The sequence below is a fragment of the Helianthus annuus genome, chromosome 12 (genome assembly GCF_002127325.2).
Source record: "Helianthus annuus cultivar XRQ/B chromosome 12, HanXRQr2.0-SUNRISE, whole genome shotgun sequence".
Taxonomy (NCBI): Eukaryota; Viridiplantae; Streptophyta; class Magnoliopsida; order Asterales; family Asteraceae; genus Helianthus; species Helianthus annuus.
Genome location: NC_035444.2, coordinates 136,499,313 through 136,519,124, shown reverse-complemented (window position 1 = coordinate 136,519,124; position 19,812 = coordinate 136,499,313). Strand labels below are relative to the sequence as shown.

At 39.3% G+C, this 19,812-nt stretch overlaps 1 long non-coding RNA gene across 10 annotated transcripts; it reads left to right on the top strand.

Annotated features, from left to right (window-relative positions):
- The first annotated feature begins 1,369 nt into the window (after positions 1-1,369).
- LOC110896980 lies at positions 1,370-6,232 on the top strand. 10 transcript variants are annotated; one of them, XR_004875334.1, is made up of 6 exons: positions 1,394-1,506; positions 1,873-2,028; positions 2,100-2,168; positions 2,565-3,040; positions 3,879-3,958; positions 5,546-6,232. It is a non-coding gene; the product is annotated as an uncharacterized LOC110896980 (long non-coding RNA). The 10 variants fall into 10 exon arrangements; XR_004875335.1 differs by having other exon boundaries at positions 2,565-2,734; positions 5,546-6,230; XR_004875339.1 differs by lacking the exon at positions 2,565-3,040 and having other exon boundaries at positions 5,546-6,228.
- Positions 6,233-19,812: the final 13,580 nt, after the last annotated feature.

Sequence of the window (19,812 nt, the reverse complement as noted above, 5' to 3'; positions counted from 1 at the left end):
ATATAATAGATTAAGTTTTGCCCGAATTTTGGGTTTATTGAACAAACATATTAAGTTAACCGAAATTTGTAGTTTATAATGGAAATGAGATTTTATCTTTAAAAATTGATTTATTATTTAAGGAATTTTATAATCAATAAAATCGTTAACGTTAATTTACATTTGAAATCCTTTCAAATTTATATTAAGAAATGTGAAATAAATTTTAATTCAACTGAAATTTTAATTTACATTTGAAATCGTTAATTTACATTTGAAATTATAATTTCCATATTTATATTATTGCTAAGATTATCATGGTTCAACATTTTAAAAAATTCCAATTATTTGCAATAACTTTCAACAAATATTTTCAATGATAATATACCATTAACATTGAAATTTTTAAAAACCTTGATATGACAATTAAAGTTTATAATTTTCGAAATTACTGTTAAGTAATCAATTCCAAATTTGATATCGTGATTATTATATAATACACCATAGACCACTCTTATAATCACTCATGCAAATACCATTTCATACAATGGTTGATTTTCCTTTTGAACTGATACTTTTCCAAATTTTAATCAAGATTGATACCAAGTCAATACATCGATTCAAGTTGGTATCTAAACAATGGCGTGATGGCCTGTCATCTTCTAAATTTTCTTTATTAACGTGGTTGTTATGTTGAAGACTATCTGGTAACAATTTATTCTTTTCTTCTCTTTACTTGACAATTATATTAGTTTTGCTAACAACTTTTTTTGCTATTAATTTCATATTTATGTAATCTATTTTTTTAGGAAATGCTACAAAAACAAGGTTCCTTTATTACTTCTTCTGTTTTGTTGGAATTGTGGCCGCGTCAACTAATTAAACTCTATACGTTTGACGATCAACAATTAAGTAAGACAAATGCAAACGTCTCTGAGGAGGTGGTGATAATTGAGAATGGTCAACGTACTGTTTATCAAGTTTACGATGATGACAAGTAACAGTGTCGTTCAAATCAATATTAAAAGTATTGTTTGCGTTTTTTTCTTAGATTGAAATCAATGCGACTTGCTTATTAGTTATTATCTAAATAATATATATCTATTTTTATTCTTAGTATTATACGTTTAACATTGACTAATATTATATATATCTCCATAAATGTTATAAAACGGACCATTGTAATAAAATTAATAAAATATTATTATCAATCAAAATAGAGCGACCCATGGGTACCACGGGTTATAACCTAGTATATATAATAAACATAAATAATTTTGCTGATGTGGCATAATATTAGAGCCCCTCAATATCACTTTTGGCTCCAAAATTCGGGTCAAAGATTTTTGTATGTGGGTTGACACGGGATCCGTTTCCTATTATTATGACCCGACTGTGTACGTTTCCTTTGTAAAACCCTAAATCTGAATCTTCCTCTCCATCTCGTGTACTCCTTCTCTTCTCTTCATCTAGCGTCCGATTTGGTGTCTCCCTCCCCTATTCAAGCATCGATTTTACATCTTGAAGGTACATTTACTCTTTCAATACATGACCTCGGTAGATCTGGTTGTTTTGGGTTTTTTTTATGATTTGTGATACATGTGGTTCGATTTTTGGAAGCAATCTTTAAGATTAAGGTTCCAGAATCAATCTATGAATGTTCTTCATTTTTCAATTCAGTTTTTGCCATATATTTGCTTCGTTTTTTGAAATCAATATATGAATATTAGGGTTTCCGAAACAATCTATGAATATTGGGGTTTTTTGAAATCAACATATGAATATTAGAGTTTTCGAAATCAATATATGAATATCAGCCGTTCAATGTCTTTACATTATATGAAATCTCTGGTATAAATAGTTGTATTTTGTTTCTATATGCATCCGTTTAAGGATACAACAAAATGTAGGTCTCGTGGTGGTAGCACTTCAAACCGTGGTGCCAGAAGTGGTACAGGTCGTTATGCTGGCCGTGGTTCTAGATGGGGAACCTTTACCAATATTCACATTGTTAATAAGCTATTAAACGGGGAGTCATGAAAAATGAAGGTATAATTTCTATTTTCTCATTATTTGGGGTTTAATTTTTTTGTAACTTTCTTATGTGGTGCTTTTAGTAGGATACTCATTTGCAGATAAAAGATCAGTTGATAAGGGCCAAAGCTTACTTGAGTTTTGCAGCTGATAAGGTAATTATAATGGGATCGCATTGTTGGGATTTTTTTTCAACTGGATATGGATGGATCGAGCTCCTTCATTCCTTCATGGATATTATACCCCTCGAATTACTATTCTTTTATTGGCTTTTTTTCTTCCAGTTTTATAACCTTAATATATGCTTCCGTTTTTTTCGCTTTATGAGCTTTAAATTACTGTCATGTATAATTTGGGATAAGAAAGTTTTGATTTTTTTTTTTGTTGTGAAAGTGGTTTAATTTTGAGTTCAAGATTTGTGGGTTTTTGTTTGCAATGAGAATTAGGTTCTTCATTGACTGCATATGACATAGAAAGGTAGAATCTTGATTGTCGTTAGACGGGTGTTTGGATTTAGTTTGATTGATAATTTGTGTTTGATTTTTGAAAAGATTACAGGAGGCTGATGAAAATCAAAGAGTGGTTTGATAGTATAAAATAAGTTGAGTGGGAGTTTGAGGAAGATAATGATGAAATGCTTTTAGTTTTGGGGAACAACTAGAAGGAATGAGATAAAAGCTTTTTTGGAATTTTTAGCGACTCAGGACTCTTCGACTAGCGGGTATTCTTCTGGCTCGGTGAAGCTGATCTTAAAGTGGACATGCATAAATTTATTATACTTTAAACATATAATAGAAAATTTGACGTTTTCTTCATTCCAGTTTTGGTTCCATTTTACTAATTTATGTTGCATTCTTCACAGTAGGGGTGTGCAATAATCGAACCGTTAACCGAAACCAAACCGAAAACCGACAAAACCGAACCGAAATTAACCGTTGTTTCAGTTAAGTTCACAGTTAATCGTTGTTTCAGGACGACCAGAATGCTATAAACTCACTTTTGGTCGTGCGAAGGGAAACAACTTCAGGTCAAATCTTTTTTTTTTTTTTTTTGCCTAAGGTTCTCATTCCTATATCCAATTTGTTATGGCCTTCACTGTTTTGTGATCATCAACACGAAAGAATGATAATTATAAGCATAGTTTGTTTTATTTGGTAATTCAGTAATATGAAACCTGTATGCACATTAGTCATGTAACAAAGCAAATCATTCCTTGGAAAAATGAAACAGGGAAAAGTTTTTAAAGTAAGTTTGCCCTTTTTGCAATCGTAAAAAAAGAAACTATAACTTTTGATGACCTGCATGTTTCAATTCATCATACAGTTGTTTTTTTTCCATTTGCTTATGTTATGAACAAAGATTAAAATCTTTACACAAAAAATGTTCCTGCACGTACTTAAATTACTCATTTTGAGCCAACCTTAGGGATGAGCAAATGGTACCAAAATCGAACCGGTACCGTACCGGGTCATTTTCGGTACCCATTTTTTATGTTTTTTTGGAACGGTACTTTTGGTTCGGTTAAGTACGGCACAGTACCAGTAATTTGGGTTGATTTACCTTCGAGTACCGTACCAAGCAATTTAGGTACAAGCGCCTATTTTTTAGTGATTTTCAGAATCGTACTTTCGGTACCGGTACATTACCGAGCTCATCCCTACCCAACAGTTTGACGTGCTATTGTACTGGATCTACTATTTGTTAAAAAAGACCCTTTCTTTCGGTTTTTAGCTGTTTTTCGATGTTGTTTTTTCTGCTGTTTCGCAACTTCTTGCTGTTTTTTTTTACATTTTTGTTGTTGTTTATCTATCTTTGTTTAAAGCTACATCATTTACCAACATGGCTAAGCAAGTGATTGTCTTCAGGCTTGAGTACCAGCCTTCTTAATACCTCACCACCAAAATGACTCGGTTCAAGGGAAATGGTAAGCCATCAAAGACAAAAGGTATGTGATGCCCCAATCTCTCATCATGTCGTAGGTTGCTGTCTTAGTTTGGGGAAGACACTAATTATTAACACCTTGCTGGTCAAGGGTTTGTATTTTTTTATTACCTAACACTTCAACTTTGTTTTGGGTTTTAGATAAACGGGTTGGCACAACAACCCATTTAAATTTAAATAAAAAGATATATACAACTTATATCTTCAACACACCAACATGTTTACAAACCTCTTAGATAAACGAATTATGTGGTTCGTGTTCGGGTTACATGGCTTAAGCACGTCTAGATTGCTAACTGAATTTTAAATAGTTGCTTTGTTATTTCCACTTGATTAATACGAGCACGTCTCTGTATCTTTAAACTCAAAAAAATATGTAAAACTAAACTGTGATAAGAAAGATTAATATGATTCAAATTTAAAATATTAAAACAGTAATAATTACATGTGAAAATGAAAACTATTCACACATTTAAAATCTAACATCAAGAATTAAGAAATTTTAACTTTAACTCCATCGAGTACTGAACTTCTCAGTGTATATCCTTGAGCTTTATCATGAACACCAGGTCTCTATCACCACACTCTAGGGTTGTAAACGAACCGAACGTTCAGCAAACAGTTCGTGAACCGTTCAGCGGGAAGTTCGTTTATGTTCGTTCGTTTAATAAACGAACGAACAAGAACAAGAAATTTCGTGTGATTAGTTAAATGAACGAACATGAACAGAGGTCTCGTTTGTTCGATTGTGTTCGTGAACATTCTTTGATTTGCGCTGTTTATGTTTGTATGTTTGTGTTTTAATTGAAATTTTTTGTACTTTGTTATATTTTATTTGTACTTTTTATATTATTAAACTTTTATTTATTTTATTATCCTAACAATTAAACTAGGAAACCCACTTTCACCTTGTTTATGCATCATTTCCCTTTCATTTCTCATTATTTATATCGGCGAATACGATCGACCTCCGTTCCACAATAAGAGATTCAAGTTGAACTGCTACTCTCTGGGCCATCTATCTTTATCCTTCGTCACGTTCGCCAAATTCATTTGTGTTCGTGAACCGTTTGCGAACACGCTCATTTCCTCAATGAACGAACATGAACATAAAATCTCGTTCGGTAAGTGTTCATGAACCGTTCGTGAACACATTTATTTCCTTAACGAACGAACGCGAACAAGGCCTTGTTCGTGTTCGTTCGGTTCGTTTACACCCCTACCACACTCTATATTACTGGAAACACACAAGTCATGAACGGAAGTCGTCGGCATCGCCATCAAGTTTCTGGATACCTGGTCTCTTGTGAGCAGACCAAATTGCAATCCATCAAAACACCTCTTCAATTCTTGAAGAGTAGCCCTATCTGCATAGACTTGCTCTTCAATTTGTTTAAGAGTGTATGATGCCATTTTATGTTATTACTAAACTGATAAACTAAATGAATCAGTGTATGATGCAAAACATTTGAATTGGCAATTGATATGCACAAAATATAACATATAAATTGTATCAAATACGGTATAAAAACAACCCTTTTCAGTACTAATGTTGGAAAAGTATGTTTCTTTGTTTACTTTTGATTTTCAGGGTAAAATAAGCTCAGATATACAAAAGGAACAAATTAACGACAAAAACCAGCATAAATACGAAGAAAGGAAGTTGACACACTAAACTGACCCTCCAAGCTTCACCCCAAGAATAAAAGCAACAAACAAGAAGGCCAACACGGGACCGTGCCTGGCAGGCATGGGCCGTGTCCCAGTCAACATTCCTTAGAGAATAAAGACAAACAGAAAATGACAAGGGACACGGGGCCGTGTCACCTCAGCACGGGTCATGGTCAACTCTCAGATTTGCATATCTGGGTTCGTACAACAAGTACAGGGGCCACGGGCCCGTGCCGTTGACACACGGGGCCGTGTGTGAAAAAGAGCTAACAAGAGAATTAAAGGAAGACAGAGAAGATGAAGGACATAGGGCCGTCGTGTGAATCTCATGTTTCCAACTACAAATAGAGGTGCTTGGCTCACTTGCAAACCATCCCTTGGCAAACTATTTCTCTCACTTCCACCACTACAACACCATCATCCTCCACCACTTTAGTTAGAGTTAGAGTAGTCTCGGGATCCAAGATCGATAGTAAGAGCTTTTGTCAAACTATGGACATGCTTGGCTAATCTCTTACATCACTTGGTAAAGACGAAATCTTTTGTGTATTACTTTTGATTTCCAACCTTTAGTCACTTTTTAATTGGGTATACATTAATGACTTTAATAACTAGTTTTTTATATTGAAGGTGAATTTTTATTCTATCATTCTTCATGTTTCGTTGATTCACTCATTCGTATCTTTACGGTCTATATAAAGCACGTTAACTGCCTGGAAGGGGGTTAGAAGGGTGGTTTGGGTAAAGTTCTTGTCTCGTTCAGTGTATAGATCCAGCGAGGACCTGATTCAAGCTTATTAGGACTTCCCTTGAGGCAATAGCATCAAATCGGGGGAAGTAAGAACGACTTGTAATCCCTTATAAACAAATTACTATTAAAACTTTAAGCCGGCCTTGCGGGACTGTATCCCTGCTGACTCAGACCAATATGGCCGAGGGTAGCGTTGCCTCCAAAAGAAGGACATGCCACATTTTGCATTAATAACTTACTTAATTATCTTTCTATAATCCGGCCTTGCGGGACTGTATCCCTGCTGACTAAGAGCAATATAGCCGAGGGTAGCGTTGCCTCCAAAAGAGGGACATGCCACAATAACCAAGATAATCTCTTAAAAAATCCAAAGTGAGGAAATCATCAAAGGATACATAAAAGATGAGTCGGAACCAAGTGATTCTTTCTTGTTATTTGTTTCTTTTGTTTGTTTTATTTTCTTTCTTCATTTTACATGTTTAAAAACCTTTTTTCTCAAAATTTGGGTCGATTAGACGTTGACGATAAACCGGTATTAAAAGTTCTTGTGTCCTTGGACAACCTAGGTATCTTACCATCACTACACTATGCCAATGATGGGTGCACTTGCCCTAACGTGTTGTAGAGAGTGATAGTTTATATCGTGTTTTATAAAAATAAAGCTTGATACAAAGAGTAAATAGTACATAAAAGTACATTAAAAATCCAAACACGCTGGCACCACGTCAAGTTTTTGGCGCCGTTTCCGGGTACACAAGGATTTTAAGAAAGCTTAAAATCATCAGCCTAATCATTTTTTTAGTTTTTCTGTTCAAATTTCTTATCGTTTTTTACAAAAATCCCAGTTACTGTAGCTTAACACTGGGTCATGCTGCACTAACCTGGGGCCGTGTCTTGACTACATGTCACACCCCAACTGATGGCGGAATCATCGGGGCGTGGCACTGAGCGAAACAGATTGTTCATGAGAATCCATAACAATATTTATAAGGTTCAATATCCCATACTATTAAACAAATAGAGCGAAACAATCATTACAGATATTCAGTCTCAAAAACAAGTTCCATTCCGACAACTCATATTTTATTTGGTGAGTTTCTAGACTTCCTAACTTGTTTGCAGCATAACATCCAATCAACCTGTCACATACGTTAAAATAAAAAGTCAATACATAAGGTAAAGGTGAGTACACAAGTTTGCATAAATAATAGTATAAAAGCGTTTACGCATAACCAACATGTAACACGTAACGGGCAAAGCATGTAACTATCAACAATGATACCACCTAACCACATGACTGCGATGTAGAGTATGCGCAACATATGTTCACCGAAGCGAACACGTGAAGTAAAGTAATGTGATCCCTAGCAACCCCTGTCACACAGGTGCTGAGTCCAAACTATAGTACTATCGTTGCTAGAGGCGGTCTAGTGTAATACTGTGTAAGCATAGTAACAGGCATTTAACAAATCACGTATAGCATGCGGGAGCGGTTAGCATTTATAAAGTGTTGCGTTGTGTGTTGTGTTTTGATAGAGAACGTATGTAACACCCAAAAGTGCGTTACACAAAAATGGGTTCGAGTATACTCACAGAACGTGTACTAATCAAGAAACACAATCCTCAATGGATTGAAGGGAGCGCCGGGTCAGTCTGCGTACGGGAACAGAAGCATAAGTCCCCCAAAGTGCTGAAACGGTCGGAAATTGAAGTGTCGGTGGGGAAACAGAAGCTTCGTACGAAGCTGGTGCCTTCGTACGTGTCACACCCCCAAAATCCACCCGCGGAGTATTACCGCTTGGAGGCGTGACTGACCAGGATCAAGCCACCAATCATATAGAACAACGTAAATAGTAAAAGTAAACGTAATTTAACCAAACCAATCCATATGAAGGGTGTTCAAAACATAAGTATAAATTCAACGTTTAGCGGAAGCATATGAGTAAGAGCCCAACATAGTTAAAGTATGAAATGTCAAATGTTTAATCAAAGCATTCACGATCCTTGTCCACAACGACCGCGCCTCCCAGTGCAAGCTCCATGTATACCTAACGACCTGCAAGGCATGTAACGACAGTCAACAACTAGTTGAGCGAGTTCACAGTGGATTGTTTAGTAACAGTGTTCATTTCGTAAAAACGTTTGTTTGTTTAGGAATCCATGTATCGTATATAATTACATCGCGGCTCTCCAGGCATGTTTGCGAAGATTAGTGGGGGTTTCCCATGTATTGTAGACTAGTTTTATTTGTATCGCAGCCCTCCAGGCATGTGTGCGAAGTTTAGTATCAGTATCGCGGCCATTCCAGGCATGTGTGCGAAGATCAGTTTCAGTATCGCGGCCATTACAGGCATGTGTGCGAAGAGTAGTGGGGGCTTCCCCATGTATCACTAGTCTAGCAGTATCTATAAGTGACCTGTCCCAACCGAGGTCAGTATTTCATAATTCCCGACCACAACACAAATACAGATAATCATCCAATCCCATTCCCTACCCCGGGAATCCCATGCCTTGGTAAGAGTGTGAACTCACCTTGATTTGCTTGGTTTGTTATTGCTTCTAGTGTTAATTAATGATTAGGTCTGTTACACACGACCTAGGGTACATTGCACATAAACTCGATGTAAGTGTTTACGTTCAATTAGGGTTTACAATTCCTTGATGTCCAAACAACTGTGATCCGTGTGATAATTGTGTACAGAATGACATGAGATAGATTGTTCATACATACAGTATCATCCAGTAACATATAGTATCATACAGTAATATACAGTAGCATACAGTAACATGGTGTTCCTCATACAAGGTTTTGAACTTGGCATTATAAGTAAACTCGGATCCGTAGTGTTAACATTAGGCTCTAACACTGGTGTTTGCAATAAACTCAGACACTTAATCATACATGAAATTTGGACCTTATGGCATTCCATAAAGCTCAGACATGTTGTGAATCAATAAAACTCAGACCATACAAGCAACACAAAACTCGGATCACACATATAACTAAAATTCGGACCCAAACATCCTCTTATAACTCGGACCCATACATTCCTTACTTACAAATTCGGACCAAGCACCCACTCCAAAAACTCGGACCAAACACCCCTCTTAGAAACTCGGACCTAGCATTCCCCTGATAAAATTCGGACTAGACATCCCCTAAACTCAGATCATACATTCAAATAAAAAATTCGGACCATACTTGATTAACAAAAGTTCGGACAATTCATGCATTAGAAATAATTCGGACTAAGCATTCCACTAATACTCGGACTTTGTGACTTCACAAAACCCTGACACAATCTCCGGACTAAAAATCATGCGAATATTCAAGACTAATTCACAGTTTTCAATGGAACAGTTACATTGCAGACTACGATAAAAAACCCTTATCCCAGAACATTGCCAGTGTTGTAATCTAATCAACAATCAAACAATTCTAACATATCAGGCATCTTAACATCAGGCAAGTGATTACACAACTGTTCATAAACTATTTCACAACAATCAGAATGATCAATAAACACAGAACCATTATTTGGAGAACTAGGGTTTGCAAGAATCAAATAACCAATGATTAACAACAAATAATCATTCAACATTTACCTTGGATTGATTCTAGATGGATTGGAAGATCAAGATTGATGCAAGAGAACTTGTGTAGCCAAGAATGGTGAGAGAAATGATTGTAGAGAGAATGATTTGAAGTGATGTATGATTGAAATTGGTGAGAATGATTAGGGTTAAGGGGTTTTGTTTTATTTTCACTATTACCACTAAACACCCCTAAGTATCATCCTTTACACAAAACACACACACCACATATAATTTACAGTTTCATCACCAAGTTCATGTATTTGTCAAATCATTCGTAGAATAACACATAACCATGCAACAATCACAATACACTTTATCAAATCACAACGTATACCGTTACAACGCAAACAAATTGTGTAAGTAAGCAACTAAACAAACAGTGAACGTGCAATAAATGCGAAAGTGGAATCTCGGAAACTCGAGTTGTCACATTATCCCCAACTTGAAAGAAATTTCGTCCTGAAATTTAGCATGCGGTTACTGAGGAAGCTAGTTAAGTTGTATCGTTTACTGGTTTTCCTGGGGTGTCACATCATCCCCCCGTTGATTTGGAATTTCGTCCTGAAATTCTGTAGTAGCTTCGGCCTCAGTAGTAGTTGCATTGTTCTGAAATAACTGGGGATATTTGAGTTCCATTTGGTCTTCTCATTCCCAGGTATACTCTGGGCCACGACGGGAGTTCCAACGAACTCGTACAAGGGGTATTCTGGTGTTCTTGAGGACCTTAACATCCCGGTCCGTGATTTCAACAGGTTCCTCGACGAAATGCAACTGTTCGTCGATAGTGAGTTCCTTCAAAGGAACTATGAGGGTCTCATCTGACAGACACTTCTTCAGATTCGACACGTGGAAAACGTTATGAACTGCACCGAGTTCTGCTGGTAGGTTCAGTTTGTAGGCCACTTTGCCTATTCTTTCAATGATCTCGAACGGTCCAACGTACCACGGATTGAGCTTGCCCCGTTTACCAAAACGAACTACACCCTTCCAGGGTGAGACTTTGAGTAGCACTCGATCCCCAACTTGGAACTCGAGCGGTTTTCTGCGTTTATCAACGTAGCTTTTCTGACGGTTACGAGCTGCCGCCATGCGTTGTCGTATCTGTGCAATCCGTTCAGTAGCATCAACTACCATTTCTGGACCTGTGATTTGACTATCACCCATCTCTGCCCAACAGAGAGGTGACCGGCATTTACGTCCGTACAATGCCTCGAATGGAGCGGCTTGTATGCTGGTGTGGTAACTGTTATTGTACGAGAACTCTACTAACGGGAGATGTTTTTCCCAGCTGTTGCCAAAATCGATAACACACGCCCGAAGCATGTCTTCTAGAGTCTGGATAGTGCGCTCAGACTGCCCATCTGTCTGGGGATGATAAGCTGTGCTCATGTCTAGCTGTGAGCCAAAAGATTTGTGCATTGCTTGCCACAGTTCTGAAGTGAATCGTGCATCACGATCCAAAATAATAGAGGTTGGCACTCCATGCCTCGAAACAACTTCTTTCAAGTAAATGTCTGCTAATGTAGAGAACTTGTCAGTTTCCTTGATAGCCAAGAAGTGAGCAGACTTTGTGAGTCGATCCACGATTACCCAAACAGTATCGTTCCCACGCTGGGATCTAGGTAGGCCAGTAACAAAATCCATGGAAATTTCCTCCCATTTCCATTGTGGTATCTTGGGTTGCTGAAGTAGGCCTAATGGTTTCTGGTATTCCGTCTTGACCCTCGCACAGGTCAAACACTTGCCGACGTAAGTTGCTATGTGGGCCTTCATGCTAGGCCACCAGTACGTAGTTCTAAGATCGTGGTACATTTTATCCGAACCTGGATGTACCGAGTAGCGGGACTTATGAGCTTCATCCATTACCAGCTCGCGTAAGTTGCCATAATGTGGAACCCAAATGCGTCCTGTTACGTAGTAGGCGCCATCTTCCCTTTGTTCTAATCATTTCCTTGAGCCGTGTAGGGCTTCAGCCCTAACGTTTTCTGGTTTCAATGCTTCTATCTGAGCATCCCGTATCTGTGCAGGAAGACTAGACTGAATAGTAAGCTATAATGCTCGTACGCGTCTAGGCGTAGTGTCTTTCCGGCTGAGGGCGTCAGCCACAACATTGGCTTTGCCTTTGATGGCGCATTCGTAATCGTTAAGTAGCTCAACCCATCGACGTTGACGCATGTTCAATTCCTTCTGCTTGAAAATATGCTCGAGACTCCTGTGATCGGTGTAGATGGTGCACTTGGTAAGGTAGTGTCGCCATATCTTAAGCGCGGAAACAACAGCTCCAGGTTCTAAATCATGTGTAGTGTAGTTCCGCTCGTGAACTTTAAGTTGCCGCGAAGCGTAGGCAATGACTTTATCCCTTTGCATCAATACACAACCAAGACCCTGAATCGACGCGTCGCAGTAGACCACAAAATCATCCGTGCCCTCTGGCAATGAGAGAATAGGTGCGCTGCAGAGCCTATCCTTTAGGTGTTGAAAAGTCGTTTCTTGTGTATTACCCCAACGATAGGTAACACCTTTCTGTGTTAGTAATGTAAGCGGCTGTGCGATCTTTGAGAAGTCTTTGATGAATCGTCTGTAATAACCCGCCAAACCCAAGAATTGGCGTATTTCCGTTGGTGTACGCGGTGCAGGCCAGTTCCTGATCGAGTCTACCTTGGATGGATCAACATGAATCCCATCCTTGTTAACCACATGGCCCAAAAAGTGAATTCACGAAGCTAGAAGTCGCATTTTGAAAACTTGGCGTACAGTTGTTCCTTTCGAAGAAGTTCCAAGATAAGTCGTAAATGCTGCTCGTGTTCTTCCTGACACTTGGAGTAGATCAGGATGTCGTCGATGAAAACAATCACAAACTTGTCTAAGTAAGGCTTGCACACCCTGTTCATAAGATCCATGAAAACTGCAGGCGCGTTTGTTAGCCCGAATGGCATGACTAGAAACTCGTAGTGGCCGTAGCGAGTTCTGAATGCTGTCTTAGAGACGTCCTCATCCCAGACTCTCAGCTGATGGTAACCTGACCTCAGGTCAATCTTGGAGTAGTAGCTCGACCCTTGCAGCTGGTCGAACAAGTCGTCAATACGTGGCAGAGGATAGCGGTTCTTCACTGTCACCTTGTTTAGTTCGCGGTAATCTATGCACATCCTGAAAGTTCTATCTTTCTTCTTCACAAATAGTACTGGAGCTCCCCAGGGCGAAGAGCTAGGACGAATAAAACCCTTATCTAAGAGTTCTTGCAATTGCTTAGACAGTTCTTCTAGTTCGGTTAGAGCTAATCGATACGGTGCGCGAGCTATAGGTGCTGCTCCAGGAGCTAATTCGATTTTAAATTCGACCTGGCGATGAGGCGGTAGGCTAGGTAAGTCTTCAGGAAACACTTGAGGAAAGTCGCGTACAACAGGGATATCCTCTAATCTCTTCTCTTTCGTTGACGCATCTGTAACAAGTGCTAGAATAGCAGTCTGACCCTTTTGCAAACATTTCTGAGCCTTCAAAAAGGAGATGATGCCAACCACGACACCACTCTTGTCGCTTTGAACTTCGAGGGGTTCTTTACCCGAACGGGGAATACGAGCGATCTTCTCCTTGCATAAGATCTCTGCTTGCTGCTGGGATAACCAGTCCATCCCAATAACGATGTCGAAACTACCCAAAACTATAGGAATGAGGTCGATGGAGAAAGTCTGACCCGCTAAGACAATGTTACAACCCTTGACTACGTGTGTGGCCTCTAAACTTTTACCATTGGCTATCTCTACGACATGTTTGGTGTTTAAGGGTGTTGGTGTACGTTTTAACATTTGACTAACTTTTAGAGACACATAACTGGTATCTGCACCCGAATCAAACAATACAGAAACATAAAAGTCGTCGAGAAGAAACTTACCCATAACCACGTTAGGATCATTCCTTGCATCACCCTGCCCTAGCACGAACACACGACCCCTAGCATCGTCGCCATTATTGTTTCCCCCGTTGTTGTTCCCATTGCCCTGATTGTTGTTATTGTTGTTGTTCTGGTTCTGGTTTAACTGGGGGTAATCACGTTTGAAGTGGCCTTCAGCACCACATTGATAGCATCCTCTGTTGCCTCGCTGCTGTTGTTGTTGCTGGTTTCGTGGAACAGGTGGTTGTTGCTGCTGATTCGGGTTTGCTAGTCGTGAGCTCCTACAATTTTTCGCCTCATGACCCATCTTGAGGCACCGCTGACAACGACCCTTGTTGCACTGGTCGTTGTGGTGCTTGTTGCAAGTATTGCACCTTGGGAGATTTCCCCGATATCCACCCTGTCTTTGATTGCCCGAAGATTGCTGACCAGGGCTCTGGTAGTTATCAGTCTTGCGCTGCTGAACCTGAGACTGAGCTGAAGCTGAACCTTTGCTGGAATCCCCATCCCATTTCTGCTTGTTATCACTGGGAGTCGCGGAAGTAGTAGCATCGGTAGCACTGATACGTTTAGGCAGCCTGTTCTGTTCCACTGCCTGATCTGTGAGGCGATGAGCAAGACGCTGGATATCCTGGATGTTAGAAAGGTTGGCCGATGTCACGTGGCTTTGAATTTCTGGTGCCAACCCCTTGAGATACAACTCAATACGTCTGATAGGAGGGTCCACCATAGTTGGACACAGAACAGCCAACTCGTTTGACCTTTTAGTATAAGCCTCAATTTCCGACCCAGACATCTTCAAATGAAAGAACTCCACCTCTAGCTTGTGGATGTCGTCACGTGTGCAGTATTCCCGTTTAATCAGCTCCTTGATATCATTCCAAGGAGTGGCGTTAGCATCTGCCAATCCTAAAAGTTGAACTTGCGCATTCCACCAAGTCAGCGCGATTCCTTCCAGTGTGCCAGTGGCGTACTTCACCCTGCGAGCCTCAGGGCATTCACACATCTCGAACACCGACTCGAGCTTTTCAAACCAATGGAGGAGTCCCACTGCTCCCTCCGTGCCACTGAATGTGCTAGGACGGCAGTCCATGAAATTCTTGAAAGTGCAAACAGGTGGCTGGGCGTGTTGACCTGTTGTGTATATAAGAACAGGACAAGGTTAAACACAAGAGTTGGTTTAGGAGTGTAGGATCTAAAGATCCTAGTGTGAGTTACGACTGCAGGGTATACCTCCTGCTTGTGCGGCTGCAAGTGCCGCAGCAACTTGTTCGTTAATGAGAGCCGTCAACTGGGCTTGTGTCAAGTTAATGCGTCCAGCCATGATCTTCATAGCAAAGGTAACATAAGTGAGAGAGCGTTCGCGAATAGTGCGATGACAGAAGAGAGTAAGCACACAAGTGTTCTCAAGCAATAATGAATAGTAGGCAATGTAATCTAAGCATACCACGAGCAAAGTTCTATGTAATTCTAGCAAGTAGGTAAAGTAAACATGAATAGTAGTACCTATGATGTTGAGACTTGCACGTGGAGCGAAGCGTCGTTGTGGACCGTTGAGCATTGTACTGGTTATAGTCTGGTTTTAATAAAAACGTTTTCCCCAAATTAAAACCAAGTTCTCTATAACCAATGGCTCTGATACCAATCTGTCACACCCCCAAAATCCACCCGCGGAGTATTACCGCTTGGAGGCGTGACTGACCAGGATCAAGCCACCAATCATATAGAACAACGTAAATAGTAAAAGTAAATGTAATTTAACCAAACCAATCCATATGAAGGGTGTTCAAAACATAAGTATAAATTCAACGTTTAGCGGAAGCATATGAGTAAGAGCCCAACATAGTTAAAGTATGAAATGTCAAATGTTTAATCAAAGCATTCACGATCCTTGTCCACAACGACCGCGCCTCCCAGTGCAAGCTCCATGTATACCTAATGACCTGCAAGGCATGTAACAGAGAGTCAACAACTAGTTGAGCGAGTTCACAGTGGAGTGTTTAGTAACAGTGTTCATTTCGTAAAAACGTTTGTTTGTTTAGGAATCCATGTATCGTATATAATTACATCGCGGCCCTCCAAGCATGTTTGCGAAGATTAGTGGGGGTTTCCCATGTAGTGTAGACTAGTTTTATTGGTATCGCGGCCCTCCAGGCATGTGTGCGAAGTTTAGTATCAGTATCGCGGCCATTCCAGGCATGTGTGCGAAGATCAGTTTCAGTATCGCGGCCATTACAGGCATGTGTGCGAAGAGTAGTGGGGGCTTCCCCATGTATTACTAGTCTAGCAGTATCTATAAGTGACCTGTCCCAACCGAGGTCAGTATTTCATAATTCCCGACCACAACACAAATACAGATAATCATCCAATCCCATTCCCTACCCCGGGAATCCCATGCCTTGGTAAGAGTGTGAACTCACCTTGATTTGCTTGGTTTGTTATTGCTTCTAGTGTTAATTAATGATTAGGTCCGTTACACACGACCTAGGGTAGATTGCACATAAACTCGATGTAAGTGTTTACGTTCAATTAGGGTTTACAATTCCTTGATGTCCAAACAACTGTGATCCGTGTGATAATTGTGTTCAGAATGACATGAGATAGATTGTTCATACATACAGTATCATCCAGTAACATACAGTATCATACAGTAATATACAGTAGCATACAGTAACATGGTGTTCCTCATACAAGGTTTTGAACTTGGCATTATAAGTAAACTCGGATCCGTAGTGTTAACATTAGGCTCTAACACTGGTGTTTGCAATAAACTCAGACACTTAATCATACATGAAATTCGGACCTTATGGCATTCCATAAAACTCAGACATGTTGTGCATCAATAAAACTCAGACCATACAAGCAACACAAAACTCGGATCACACATATAACTAAAATTCGGACCCAAACATCCTCTTATAACTCGGACCCATACATTCCTTACTTACAAATTCGGACCAAGCACCCACTCCAAAAACTCGGACCAAACACTCCTCTTAGAAACTCGGACCTAGCATTCCCCTGATAAAATTCGGACTAGACATCCCCTAAACTCAGATCATACATTCAAATCAAAAATTCGGACCATACTTGATTAACAAAAGTTCGGACCATTCATGCATTAGAAATAATTCGGACTAAGCATTCCACTAATACTCGGACTTTGTGACTTCACAAAACACTAACACAATCTCCGGACTAAAAATCATGCGAATATTCAAGACTAATTCACAGTTTTCAATGGAACAGTTACATTGCAGACTACGATCAAAAACCCTAATCCCAGAACATTGCCAGTGTTGTAATCTAATCAACAATCAAAAATTCTAACATATCAGGCATCTTAACATCAGGCAAGTGATTACACAACTGTTCATAAACTATTTCACAACAATCAGAGTGATCAATAAACACAGAACCATTAGTTGGAGAACTAGGGTTTGCAAGAATCAAATAACCAATGATTAACAACAAATAATCATTCAACATTTACCTTGGATTGATTCTAGATGGATTGGAAGATCAAGATTGATACAAGAGAACTTGTGTAGCCAAGAATGGTGAGAGAAATGATTGTAGAGAGAATGATTTGAAGTGACGTATGATTGAAATTGGTGAGAATGATTAGGGTTAAGGGGTTTTGTTTTATTTTCACTATTACCACTAAACACCCCTAAGTATCATCCTTTACACAAAACACACACACCACATATAATTTACAGTTTCATCACCAAGTTCATGTATTTGTCAAATCATTCGTAGAATAACACATAACCATGCAACAATCACAATACACTTTATCAAATCACAACGTATACAGTTACAACGCAAACAAATTGTGTAAGTAAGCAACTAAAGAAACAGTGAACGTGCAATAAATGCGAAAGTGGAATCTCGGAAACTCGAGTTGTCACAGTACGAAGGTGGGTATTCGTACTCATGTCGCTTCCGTTGTCCAAAATCGAGTGTTTTTGCGTCATCTTCGGAAAATCAAGTGTTCATCCCTCCAATCGTAAGCTATTGATTGAGCTTAGAGTCGGAGAGGTCTTTGATTGTGTCACAAATGGAAATTGAGCTGTGTTGTGTAAAGCCAGGGTCTTCGTACGAAGGCAGTGCTTTCGCATGAATAGAATGTGTTTCTGAGTCCTATTCAAGTTGGTTTCGACATTACCTCGTTCCATTGTTCAGTGAATGAGATACATGTCGTTCTTGGTCCGTTTAGGGTGTAAAAATCAAGTTTAAAAAGGTTTTAATGAGTTTTCCCCCAGATCCAAGTCCAACACTTGGTGAGTGTGAAATCGACTGATTTCTAACTTGGGAAGCCGTAGCTAGTCCCAATACACCCGGTCAAGTGTAGATTAGAGGTGAAAGAAGAAGTTTTAATGAAAAAGATGAAGGGTTCCTATGAAAAGCAGGAATTTATGAAGAAAAGAAGAGGTTAAGTGAAAAGTTGATTGTTTTTAGGTAAAAACAGAAGAATTTAGATGAAAACGTAGTGATTCTTGTGAAAATCGAAGTGGAAAACGTTGTATAATTGAAGAAAACTGGTAAATCTTACTTGAAAATGGTCGAACAATAATTCGACAGAGTTTCGGCTCAAAATCAGCAAGGGAGAATGAATGAGGAGGGGCTTGGGTATTTATAGAGATGGTGGGTTCGCACAGGGAGCCTTGGTTCTAACAGAAGATCGAGTTGTACGAGTAGTGTTGAGTTTCCGTTACGATAGCGTTTGTGAGTAAACAATCCACATAATAAGCACACACAAGTAAGGCACATAAGAACACACAACGTAACATTACTACTACTAATAACAGCGTTTGCAATTTAGCGTGTTAATCGGGATAAGCTTAGGCGGAGGCGTGTGATAACCATACAAACACACTCGGAAATTTAAATAGCATAATTCTCTGTAATTCGTGTTGCGTAAACGTTGTGAATAGTAATCGTTTAAGCGTATAGCGGTGCGGTGTGATGAAAAAGTATTTAGTTTAACATAACCCTTTATTTATATCGAATCTCGGGATTCAAGACGGTTACAAATCGAAGCAAAACAAACAGGTTACGATCCGAATTAAACACAGGCTGCAGAAGGCTCACACGGGCTGTGTTTCATTCCACACTGGGTCATGTCAAAAACTCCCAGTACCAAATTAAACACAGCCTGAGGCATGGGGTCGTGTTCATAGGACACGGGGTCGTGTAAACCTTTTGTATTCACAAAATTTTTAATTTTCGGAAGCAATAATCTTCTGAGTACTATCCAAACAATGGATTATTACCTGGGAGATTATAATTACTATGGTTATGGTGATTATGAGGAACCATATTCTACCTTTTGTGGTGAATCTCACTCGGTACAAAATTGTTACCTCTTTCTACCATCAACCTCATACAGAACAGAACATATGAGGAACCAAGGTTTGAGCTTCCAAAATCAAACTTTGATTGGGACACTCCAGTGTTTGAAACATACGAGAGACACCACCCACAATAGTTCCCGAAGCCGGAAGCCTCATACAAAGTCTCAAGGACTTAGAGTTCTTAATTAAGCAATCTCGTGCACGAGAAGAAACCATTTGTTACAAAGGGTGATCGAAGAAGAGAAAAAACCTCAAAAGCCGAACCAAGAGGAACCACTCAAAGAAAAGCCCACGCATGAATATAAAAAACCTGAACCAAGCCATTCGGAAGGTAAGTTCTTAAAGGTAAATTTCGAAGAGGAATAAAAGGACCTCCGAGAAATACATATCTTACAACCTTCTTTTGAAAATCATAGTTTGGTTCCATATCATGCTAAACTTTTAAATCCCAACCCTTTAAACATACTATTCTATACATTAATCAGGACACATTGTCTGTAGCTTTCGTCTTGTATCGAGTCTTATTGTATAGCTTAAAGTAAGTTTAGATTGAAATCCATTGCAAAATATAGTTTTGGTATGTAAAACTG